This window comes from Gadus macrocephalus, chromosome 2 (assembly GCF_031168955.1).
Source record: "Gadus macrocephalus chromosome 2, ASM3116895v1".
Classification (NCBI taxonomy): Eukaryota; Metazoa; Chordata; class Actinopteri; order Gadiformes; family Gadidae; genus Gadus; species Gadus macrocephalus.
In genome coordinates, this window is record NC_082383.1 from 19,635,203 (window position 1) to 19,647,589 (window position 12,387).

At 46.3% G+C, this 12,387-nt stretch overlaps 1 long non-coding RNA gene and 1 other non-coding gene across 2 annotated transcripts; both read right to left on the reverse strand.

Moving 5' to 3' along the window:
* Window positions 1-7,428: 7,428 nt before the first annotated feature.
* LOC132474084 (uncharacterized) lies at window positions 7,429-9,170 on the reverse strand. The gene is made up of 3 exons (XR_009529569.1): window positions 9,017-9,170; window positions 7,890-7,934; window positions 7,429-7,509 (listed from the first exon to the last, which is right to left on the reverse strand). It is a non-coding gene; the product is annotated as an uncharacterized LOC132474084 (long non-coding RNA).
* Window positions 9,171-12,171: 3,001 nt separating this feature from the next.
* LOC132453120 (small nucleolar RNA U3) lies at window positions 12,172-12,387 on the reverse strand. The gene has a single exon (XR_009524593.1). It is a non-coding gene; the product is annotated as a small nucleolar RNA U3 (small nucleolar RNA).

The following is a 12,387-nucleotide window of genomic DNA, read 5'->3' on the forward strand; positions in this document are numbered from 1 at the left end:
TAATTGAGTGACATCGCCGACACATCCCTGCCGTCATATCTGAGGCAAGTAAACAATCAAGATTTTAAAGAAAATGGACGTCTAGAGGGGATTTAGTTAGCCTACTGCAGAGGTTTAGGCTAACTTTTTCTCTTTAGAAAAGTGTTTCAGGTCATTTCTTGTCCAATTTAACAATAGCCTACATAGCAAACACAAACAAGAAATAAAATGTCAACCTCAATTTGAACAGAAAAGTTTAGGTACCGCTGTTTTGCCGTGGCTGCACTGTAACATCTATTCACAAATGCAAACCCACTACTGAGCGGCACGGGGGCTTTGACCTGCTCCGTTCCCGACCTGGGCCCGTACACCCCTCCTTAGACGACCTGGTGTTCCAAGGCTCCCCCAGAAACAACATATCGATAGCCAACTAAGCATGGACACCCATTCAACAAAGTCCGGTACAGTGCAGAGCTCCTCAGCTCAATCGAACCGCCAACCTCAGCCTCCCAGTGACTTGGATTAGAGCCACGCACCACCGTGCCCGGCGGAGTTTAACTGGAAGGAATTGAGTGACATCGCCGACACAGCCCTGCCGTCATATCTGAGGCAAGTAAACAATCAAGATTTTAAAGAAAATGGACGTCTAGAGGGGATTTAGTTAGCCTACTGCAGAGGTTTAGGCTAACTTTTTCTCTTTAGAAAAGTGTTTCAGGTCATTTCTTGTCCAATTTAACTATAGCCTACATAGCAAACACAAACAAGAAATAAAATGTCAACCTCAATTTGAACAGAAAAGATTAGGTACCGCTGTTTTGCCGTGGCTGCACTGTAACATCTATTCACAAATGCAAACCCACTACTGAGCGGCACGGGGGCTTTGACCTGCTCCGTTCCCGACCTGGGCCCGTACACCCCTCCTTAGACGACCTGGTGTTCCAAGGCTCCCCCAGAAACACCATATCGATACCGAACTTAACATGGACACCCGTTCAACATAGTCCGGTACAGTGCAGAGCTCCTCAGCTCAATCGAACCGCCAACCTCAGCCTCCCAGTGACTTGGATTAGAGCCACGCACCACCGTGCCCGGCGGAGTTTATCTGGAAGGAATTGAGTGACATCGCCGACACAGCCCTGCCGTCATATCTGAGGCAAGTAAACAATCAAGATTTTAAAGAAAATGGACGTCTAGAGGGGATTTAGTTAGCCTACTGCAGAGGTTTAGGCTAACTTTTTCTCTTTAGAAAAGTATTTCAGGTCATTTCTTGTCCAATTTAACTATAGCCTACATAACAAACACATACAAGAAATAAAATGTCAACCTCAATTTGAACAGAAAAGATTAGGTACCGCTGTTTTGCCAAGGCTGCACTGTAACGTCTATTCACGGATGCAAACCCACTACTGAGCGGCACGGGGGCTTTGACCTGCACCGTTCCCGACCTGGGCCCGTACACCCCTCCTTAGACGACCTGGTGGTCCAAGGCTCCCCCAGCACCACCATATCGATACCGAACTTAGCATGGACACCCGTTCAACATAGTCCGGTACATTGCAGAGCTCCTCAGCTCAATCGATCCGCCAACCTCAGCCTCCCAGTGACTTGGATTAGAGGCACGCGCCACCGTGCCCGTCAGAGTTCAATGGGAAGGAATTGAGTGACATCGCCGACACAGCCCTGCCGTCATATCTGAGGCAAGTAAACAATCAAGATTTTAAAGAAAATGGACGTCTAGAGGGGATTTAGTTAGCCTACTGCAGAGGTTTAGGCTAACTTTTTCTCTTTAGAAAACTGTTTCAGGTCATTTCTTGTCCAATTTAACTAGAGCCTACATAGTAAACACATACAAGAAATAAAATGTGAACTTCAACAGAAAAGATTAGGTACCTCTGTTATGCTGAGGCTGCACTGTAACGTCTATTCGCAGATGCAAACCCACTACTGAGCGGCACGGGGGCTTTGACCTGCGCCGTTCCCGACCTGGGCCCGTACACCCCTCCTTAGACGACCTGGTGGTCCAAGGCTCCCCCAGAACCACCATATCGATACCGAACTTAGCATGGACACCCGTTCAACATAGGCCGGTACAGTGCAGAGCTCCTCAGCTCAATCGAACCGCCAACCTCAGCCTCCCAGTGACTTGGATTAGAGGCACGCGCCACCGTGCCCGGCGGAGTTCAACAAGAAGGAATTGAGTGACATCGCCGACACAGCCCTGCCGTCATATCTGAGGCAAGTAAACAATCAAGATTTTAAAGAAAATGGACGTCTAGAGGGGATTTAGTTAGCCTACTGCAGAGGTTTAGGCTAACTTTTTCTCTTTAGAAAAGTGTTTCAGGTCATTTCTTGTCCAATTTAACTAGAGCCTACATAGTAAACACATACAAGAAATAAAATGTCAACCTCAATTTGAACAGAAAAGATGAGGTACCGCTGTTTTGCCAAGGCTGCACTGTAACGTCTATTCACGGATGCAAACCCACTACTGAGCGGGACAGGGGCTTTGACCTGCTCCGTTCCCGACCTGGGCCCGTACACCCCTCCTTAGACGACCTGGTGGTCCAAGGCTCCCCCAGAACCACCATATCGATACCGAACTTAGCATGGACACCCGTTCAACATTGGCCGGTACAGTGCAGAGCTCCTCAGCTCAATCGAACCGCCAACCTCAGCCTCCCAGTGACTTGGATTAGAGGCACGCGCCACCGTGCCCGGCAGACAGGGGTGGACTGGCCCAAAAATTTGGCCCGGGACTTTGGGATGGAGAGGCCTTTTATGAGACCGCAGGAATAGCGCGCGTAGAATTTTGCCCCGGTGTAAAATAATAAAAATGAGTCCTTATCCGTGGATATGTGCATTGCAACTGCATGTCAATGTTGGGATGTGCATGTGTTTAGAATATTGTGAAGATCACTGGGAAATATTTTATAAGCAATCTTGTCCATGTACAAAATATTAGAAATTGCATGTGCCTAGAAAGGTAAATCAAGGCTGAAAATGATCTAAATAGTGCAAGATAGAATTATTTTAGTGGAAAAAAATTGTCATTGACACATACACAGGGTTTGGGAGATGGGGGCGGGCCGGGGTTTGTTGTCCGTTGCTGTGGTTACCGGTGTTGAAGTGTTCCAATGGTTTATTAGCGGTGGTATCTAATAAATCGCTCTCTAATCAATACTTCATTCACTGCCTCTTCCGTGGGCATTACAATATTATGAATAGTTTCTCCGACGTCTCTGGTAGGGCCTACTTCCATAATTAGTTTAAGTCATTATTATATTGCCAAACATGCTCGCTAGTGCACCTGTCATAGCTATGCTGCTGTGTCCTGTTCCCGCCTCACCATTGGTCTCGCTGACAGGGGCGTCGCCGTCAACCTTGGCTTTTCCACGGAAATGGTCGGTTAATTTAGCACATTTGGCTGCGTCTTGCTCTAACACTTTTTTCCTTTTCAACCTCAACTTCTGAGTGCCACCCAATTCATTTTCCTCTCCACCACCTTTTTGACATTTTCGTATTTCGGTGTAACTTCAGTGAGATCAACGAGAAGTAAGTGACCCGGCCGTGTGTCAGGCTGAGCCAATCAGAAATAAGTTGGGAGGGGCCGTTCGGCCGCTCGCTTTGGCCGCTCGCTTTTCCCCCATACACTGTGGGGGTGCTCCCCCCTCTAAATTGACAGTAATACATCGGCCCAGTTTCACCGTCAGGCAAGAGCTCCGTTTCGCGCTGTAAGCAAATATCCGGCCGCAGGCCGTCCCAAATCATGGCTTACTTAACTTTTTCATATTTTTTTTACATCTTTTACAACAAAAAATATAATATAAATATGTAATAAAAAAAAAAATAATAATAATAATAATGAAAAAAAATCTAAAAGAATTACGGCCGGCCGGCTCGGCCTGAAATCGACCGGCCGTTCGGGAAATCTCCCGAACCTCCCGATGGCCAGTCCGCCCCTGCCGGCAGAGTTCAACAAGAAGGAATTGAGTGACATCGCCGACACAGCCCTGCCGTCATATCTGAGGCAAGTAAACAATCAAGATTTTAAAGAAAATGGACGTCTAGAGGGGATTTAATTAGCCTACTGCAGAGGTTTAGGCTAACTTTTTCTCTTTAGAAAAGTGTTTCAGGTCATTTCTTGTCCAATTTAACTATAGCCTACATAGCAAACACAAACAAGAAATAAAATGTCAACCTCAATTTGAACAGAAAAGTTTAGGTACCGCTGTTTTGCCGAGGCTGCACTGTAAGGTCTAATCACAAATGCAAACCCACTACTGAGCGGCACGGGGGCTTAGACCTGCGCCGTTCCCGACTTGGGCCCGTACACCCCTCCTTAGACGACCTGGTGTTCCAAGGCTCCCCCAGAAACACCATATCGATACCGTACTTAGCATGGACACCCGTTCAACATAGGCCGGTACAGTGCAGAGCTCCTCAGCTCAATCGAACCGCCAACCTCAGCCTCCCAGTGACTTGGATTAGAGCCACGCACCACCGTGCCCGGTGGAGTTTATCTGGAAGGAATTGAGTGACATCGCCGACACAGCCCTGCCGTCATATCTGAGGCAAGTAAACAATCAAGATTTTAAAGAAAATGGACGTCTAGAGGGGATTTAGTTAGCCTACTGCAGAGGTTTAGGCTAACTTTTTCTCTTTAGAAAAGTGTTTCAGGTCATTTCTTGTCCATTTTAACTATAGCCTACAGAGTAAACACATGCAAGAAATAAAATGTCAACCTCAATTTAAACAGAAAAGATTAGGTGCCGCTGTTTTGCCAAGGCTGCACTGTAACGTCTATTCACGGATGCAAACCCACTACTGAGCGGCACGGGGGCTTTGACCTGCTCCGTTCCCGACCTGGGCCCGTACACCCCTCCTTAGACGACCTGGTGGTCCAAGGCTCCCCCAGAACCACCATATCGATACCGAACTTAGCATGGACACCCGTTCAACATAGGCCGGTACAGTGCAGAGCTCCTCAGCTCAATCGAACCGCCAACCTCAGCCTCCCAGTAACTTGGATTAGAGGCACGCGCCACCGTGCCCGGCGGAGTTCAACAAGAAGGAATTGAGTGACATCGCCGACACAGCCCTGCCGTCATATCTGAGGCAAGTAAACAATCAAGATTTTAAAGAAAATGGACGTCGAGAGGGGATTTAGTTAGCCTACTGCAGAGGTTTAGGCTAACTTTTTCTCTTTAGAAAAGTGTTTCAGGTCATTTCTTGTCCAATTTAACTATAGCCTACATAGCAAACACAAACAAGAAATAAAATGTCAACCTCAATTTGAACAGAAAAGATTAGGTTCCGCTGTTTTGCCGAGGCTGCACTGTAACGTCTATTCACAAATGCAAACCCACTACTGAGCGGCACGGGGGCTTTGACCTGCTCCGTTCCCGACCTGGGCCCACACACCCCTCCTTAGACGACCTGGTGTTCCAAGGCTCCCCCAGAAACACCATATCGATACCGAACTTAGCATGGACACCAGTTCAACATAGGCCGGTACAGTGCAGAGCTCCTCAGCTCAATCGAACCGCCAACCTCAGCCTCCCAGTGACTTGGATTAGAGCCACGCGCCACCGTGCCCGGCGGAGTTTATCTGGAAGGAATTGAGTGACATCGCCGACACAGCCCTGCCGTCATATCTGAGGCAAGTAAACAATCAAGATTTTAAAGAAAATGGACGGCTAGAGGGGATTTAGTTAGCCTACTGCAGAGGTTTAGGCTAACGTTTTCTCTTTAGAAAAGTGTTTCAGGTCATTTCTTGTCCATTTTAACTATAACCTACAGAGTAAACACATGCAAGAAATAAAATGTCAACCTCAATTTAAACAGAAAAGATTAGGTAGCGCTGTTTTGCCAAGGCTGCACTGTAACTTCTATTCACTGTTGCAAACCCACTACTGAGCGGCACGGGGGCTTTGACCTGCTCCGTTTCCGACCTGTGCCGTACACCCCTCCTTAGACGACCTGGTGGTCCAAGGCTCCCCCAGCACCACCATATCGATACCGAACTTAGCTTGGACACCCGTTCAACATAGTCCGGTACAGTGCAGAGCTCCTCAGCTCAATAGATCCGCCAACCTCAGCCTCCCAGTGACTTGGATTAGAGGCACGCGCCACCGTGCCCGGCAGAATTCAACCGGAAGGAATTGAGTGACATCGCCGACACAGCCCTGCCGTCATATCTGAGGCAAGTAAACAATCAAGATTTTTAAGAAAATGGACGTCTAGAGGGGATTTAGTTAGCCTACTGCAGAGGTTTAGGCTAACTTTTTCTCTTTAGAAAAGTGTTTCAGGTCATTTCTTGTCCAATTTAACTAGAGCCTACATAGTAAACACATACAAGAAATAAAATGTGAACTTCAACAGAAAAGATTAGGTACCGCTGTTATGCTGAGGCTGCACTATAACGACTATTCGCATATGCAAACCCACTACTGAGCGGCACGGGGGCTTTGACCTGCTCCTTTTCCGACCTGGGCCCGTACTCCCCTCCTTAGACGACCTGGTGGTCCAAGGCTCCCCCAGAACCACCATATCGATACCGAACTTAGCATGGACACCCGTTCAACATAGGCCGGTACAGTGCAGAGCTCCTCAGCTCAATCGAACCGCCAACCTCAGCCTCCCAGTGACTTGGATTAGAGGCACGCGCCACCGTGCCCGGCAGAGTTCAACTTGAAGGAATTGAGTGACATCGCCGACACAGCCCTGCCGTCATATCTGAGGCAAGTAAACAATCAAGATTTTAAAGAAAATGGACGTCTAGAGGGGATTTAGTTAGCCTACTGCAGAGGTTTAGGCTAACTTTTTCTCTTTAGAAAAGTGTTTCAGGTCATTTCTTGTCCAATTTAACTATAGCCTACATAGCAAGCACAAACAAGAAATAAAATGTCAACCTCAATTTGAACAGAAAAGATTAGGTACCGCTGTTTTGCCGAGGCTGCACTGTAACGTCTATTCACAAATGCAAACCCACTACTGAGCGGCACAGGGGCTTTGACCTGCTCCGTTCCAGACCTGGGCCCGTACACCCCTCCATAGACGACCTGGTGGTCCAAAGCTCCCCCAGCACCACCATATCGATACCGAACTTAGCATGGACACCCGTACAACATAGTCCGGTACAGTGCAGAGCTCCTCAGCTCAATCGATCCGCCAACCTCAGCCTCCCAGTGACTTAGATTAGAGCCACGCACCACCGTGCCCGGCGGAGTTTATCTGGAAGGAATTGAGTGATATCGCCGACACAGCCCTGCCGTCATATCTGAGGCAAGTAAACAATCAAGATTTTAAAGAAAATGGACGTCTAGAGGGGATTTAGTTAGCCTACTGCAGAGGTTTAGGCTATTTTTTTCTCTTTAGAAAAGTGTTTCAGGTCATTTCTTGTCCAATTTAACTAGAGCCTACATAGTAAACAACCTCAATTTAAAGTAGGTACCGCTGTTATGCTGAGGCTGCACTGTAACGTCTATTCGCAGATGCAAACCCACTACTGAGCGGCACGGGGGCTTTGACCTGCTGCGTTTCCGATCTGGGCCCGTCATATTTGACCTTTCAGGGGGAGCCTTGGAACACCAGGTCATCTAAGGAGGGGTGTACGGGCCCAGGTCGGAAACGCAGCAGGTCAAAGCCCCCGTGCCGCTCAGTAGTGGGTTTGCATCTGCGAATAGACGTTACAGTGCAGCCTCAGCATAACAGCGGTACCTACTTTAAATTGAGGTTGTTTACTATGTAGGCTCTAGTTAAATTGGACAAGAAATGACCTGAAACACTTTTCTAAAGAGAAAAAAATAGCCTAAACCTCTGCAGTAGGCTAACTAAATCCCCTCTAGACGTCCATTTTCTTTAAAATCTTGATTGTTTACTTGCCTCAGATATGACGGCAGGGCTGTGACCTGTTCCGTTTCCGACCTGGGCCCGTACACCCCTCCTTAGACGACCTGGTGTTCCAAGGCTCCTCCAGAAACACCATATCGATACCTAACTCAGCATGGACACCCGTTCAACATAGTCCGGTACAGTGCAGAGCTCCTCAGCACAATCGAACCTCCAACCTCAGCCTCCCAGTGACTTGGATTAGAGCCACGCACCACCGTGCCCGGCAGAGTTCAACTAGAAGGAATTGAGTGACATCGCCGACACAGCCCTGCCGTCATATCTGAGGCAAGTAAACAATCAAGATTTTAAAGAAAATGGACGTCTAGAGGGGATTTAGTTAGCCTACTGCAGAGGTTTAGGCTAACTTTTTCTCTTTAGAAAAGTGTTTCAGGTCATTTCTTGTCCAATTTAACTAGAGCCTACATAGTAAACACATACAAGAAATAAAATGTGAACTTCAACAGAAAAGATTAGGTACCGCTGTTATGCTGAGGCTGCACTGTAACGTCTATTCGCAGCTGCAAACCCACTACTGAGCGGCACGGGGGGTTTGACCTGCTCTGTTTCCGACCTGGGCCCGTACACCCCTCCTTAGACGACCTGGTGTTCCAAGGCTCCCCCAGAACCACCATATCGATGCCGAACTTAGCATGGACACCCGTTCAACATAGTCCGGTACAGTGCAGAGCTCCTCAGCTCAATCGAACCGCCAACCTCAGCCTCCCAGTGACTTGGATTAGAGGCAGCCGCCACCGTGCCCGGTGGAGTTCTACAGGAAGGAATTGAGTGACATCGCCGACACAGCCCTGCCGTCATATCTGAGGCAAGTAAACAAACAAGATTTCAACGAAAATGGACATCTAGAGGAGATTTAGTTAGCCTACTGCAGAGGTTTTGGCTACCTTTTTCTCTTTAAAAAAGTGTTTCAGGTCATTTCTTATCTGACTTAACTATAGCCTACACAGTAAACACATACAAGAAATAAAATGTCAACCTCAATTTGAACAAAAAAGATTAGGTACCGCTGATTTGCCAAGGCTGCACTGTAACGTCTATTCACGGATGCAAACCCACTACTGAGCGGCACGGGGGCTTTGACCTGCTCCGTTCCCGACCTGGGCCCGTACACCATTCCTTAGACGACCTGGTGTTCCAAGGCTCCCCCAGAACCACCATATCGATACCGAACTTAGCATGGACACCCGTTCAACATAGTCCGGTACAGTGCAGAGCTCCTCAGCTCAATCGAACCGCCAACCTCAGCCTCCCAGTGACTTGGATTAGAGGCACGCGCCACCGTGCCCGTGGGAGATCAACGGGAAGGAATTGAGTGACATCGCCGACACAGCCCTGCCGTCATATCTGAGGCAAGTAAACAATCAAGATTTTAAAGAAAATGGACGTCTAGAGGGGATTTAGTTAGCCTACTGCAGAGGTTTAGGCTAACTTTTTCTCTTTAGAAAAGTGTTTCAGGTCATTTCTTGTCCAATTTAACTAGAGCCTACATAGTAAACACATACAAGAAATAAAATGTGGACTTCAACAGAAAAGATTAGGTACCGCTGTTATGCTGAGGCTGCACTGTAACGTCAATTTGCAGATGCAAACCCACTACTGAGCGGCATGGGGGCTTTGACCTGCTCCGTTTCCGACCTGGGCCCGTACACCATTCCTTAGACGACCTGGTGTTCCAAGGCTCCCCCAGAACCACCATATCGATACCGAACTTAGCATGGACACCCGTTCAACATAGTCCGGTACAGTGCAGAGCTCCTCAGCTCAATCGAACCGCCAACCTCAGCCTCCCAGTGACTTGGATTAGAGGCACGCGCCACCGTGCCGGGCGGAGTTTTACAGGAAGGAATTGAGTGACATCGCCGACACAGCCCTGCCGTCATATCTGAGGCAAGTAAACAAACAAGATTTCAATAAAAATGGACATCTAGAGGAGATTTAGAAGAGATTTATCAAATCCAATTTGTTCAATTGAGCTTTTTAGAAGGAAAAACACAGCTTGAAATCAGTATGCTGAATCAAACGAAACCATCATTTTGGACAAGAATATGAATGAACAGTATTGCATACTTAAGGCACAAACTGAAATAAGATTAGAGTAAATTTAAGGCACAAACTGAATAGATTCAAGTAACTGAAGCACAGCAGCAAAAAGTACAAGTACTGGTGGGCTTGCATATCAACAGAACTCCACTTGCAGCGCATGGGCCTGCCTCAACAACAAAAATATATTTAGTGTAAGACGGAAATACAGTATGTCTAAAACATTTCCAGTTAACATAACACATAAGCCCACCTACTGCATCACTCAGTCATTCTTGTTCAAAAAATTGTGCATATCTACGTGCTCGGGGCATAGGCGGATGCGGAAGCGATTTTACAATCAAGCCCACCGTGGAAAAGACTCATCTGGAACGGAGGTTGCCGGTATAGCAAAGTATTCCAAGTATTGAATGGCATTAGTATACACGTTTAATGAACAATATGTTATTAATATAGCTAATGAATATATTGAATGAACTTAAGGCAAAAATTTAAAAAAATCTCAAAGTCAACTACCCACACCGTTTCGAATAATCAAATATTCGAATTACCGTGCTCATCCCTAGTGCTTACGGTGTATGGGTTTGCGTGTGCTGTGTGTGTGTGTGAGCTGCAGGCTGCTTGGCACATGCGCACATGACCAACTTGAGTAACTGGTGCGACAGGCCTGCTATTATAGTAGTAAGATTAGCATCTGACTGGAAGTGTTCAGAAACGTATTATCTTTCCAGGCTGTTGGACTGGAAAACTAAATTAACAGCATATGTAATATTTGAACTGAAATTATCATTTACTAAGCTGAAACTTTAAATAATGGCATCAGCTAGACAGAATTTTTTTCTGGGAAGACCAGCTCGCTGCCATTCATGCATTTGATTTTAACTGTGGCTGAGTAGGGGAGGTTGATGTCTGCTCGTCCCACTGTCAAATCAACGCTCACGGCCTTTCGTGCCGGGACCGTCACATTGACCCCATCTGATTCGGTTATGGTCTCTGAGGAGTTCATTGTGGACAACAGCACTGCTCCCGCGGTCAAGCTAAATCCACCAGACCCCCCCACCAGTTTCGGGTAGTGATGTTATGTTTTGCGTCGAGGCATCGGGGCGCGTGTCGAGTACCTCGGCTCCTCCCCCAGCGAAGCTCCGTATCGAGTAGGATTCACATAGGCGAAATGACGTAGAGTGTGACGTTCGAGGCTTCATCTCGGGCTGTTCCGCGATATGGGTTCACAATTGGCACATTTTTACAAAAAGAAGACCCTACCCAGTTCCAAGATCACTTTTATGGCTATGTAATTAATCACACTCATTCTCAGTCATCATGCAGTTCTATTATTACAATTATTAGTAGGCTACTGTAGTTATAAGTAGAGCTGTCAGTTAAACGCGTTATTAACGGCGTTAACGCAAACCAATTTTAACGGCGTTAAAAAGATTATCGCGCGATTAACGTAAATATTTTATTTACAAATAAACAAAGAAGCAGTAGCCTGACTGCTATGTTCAAATGACATTTGTTCAAAGCAGTCGTTTAATTGCACTATAGGCTCTTTTTTTGTATCGTCCTGTTTTGATCAGTATATGCCAATGTTGTTATCAATAAAAAATCATTTGCACAAGACAAGCCGATGCACTTCACCATGTTGATAAGAGAATTAAAATGAGAAGAATTATGGGACAAAAAAATCAAGGGATATTTAGCATAGAAAAAGAATTTGCGATTAATCGCGATTAATCGTGAGTTAACCATGACATTAATGCGATTAATCACGATTAAATATTTTAATCGCCTGACAGCTCTAGTTATAAGACAATCTATTTTGCCCGGGATGACTTTAAATCTTTGTCAAATGATTTGTTCTCTACCATGAGCTCGGGAGATATTTATGAACGGCACACTCACACGTATCACTGAAATTACTTTAATTCTTAAACGTTTTGATGTTCTACGAAGCAAACATCACTTCATCACAGGAAACTCTTTCTTTCATCATAATTTCATTCACCACTAGGTGTCCCTAGCGTACTCATTTGAAGCTCCGATGTCGAACCACTTTGATGGTTCATCTGGCTGCGAGGCTTTGACGTTTCATGAGGCATCATCTCGGCACCACTACATCTCACCACTCTGATCATGATCCCTATTTACTAAGTAAAATAAACATACTGACGACGTAACAAAATGCCAACGACTCAGAATAATAACTAATTGTTATTTTGTACAATATCTAGCCTACATCTAACCACTCAGATCATGATCCCTACCTCCAGGCTCCACTAGAGAGCATGGAACAGTCATCAATGGCAAGGAGCGGATGAAATGCATCATCACTCACTGCCCGCTTCGCGCTCAGAAGGGATCATCAGTTCTCTTGATCGTGGTTAGAGTAACCGATCACTTTCGTACGATATTTCTCAAGTCAAAGACTATAGAAATGATCCCTGAAAGTATGATCTT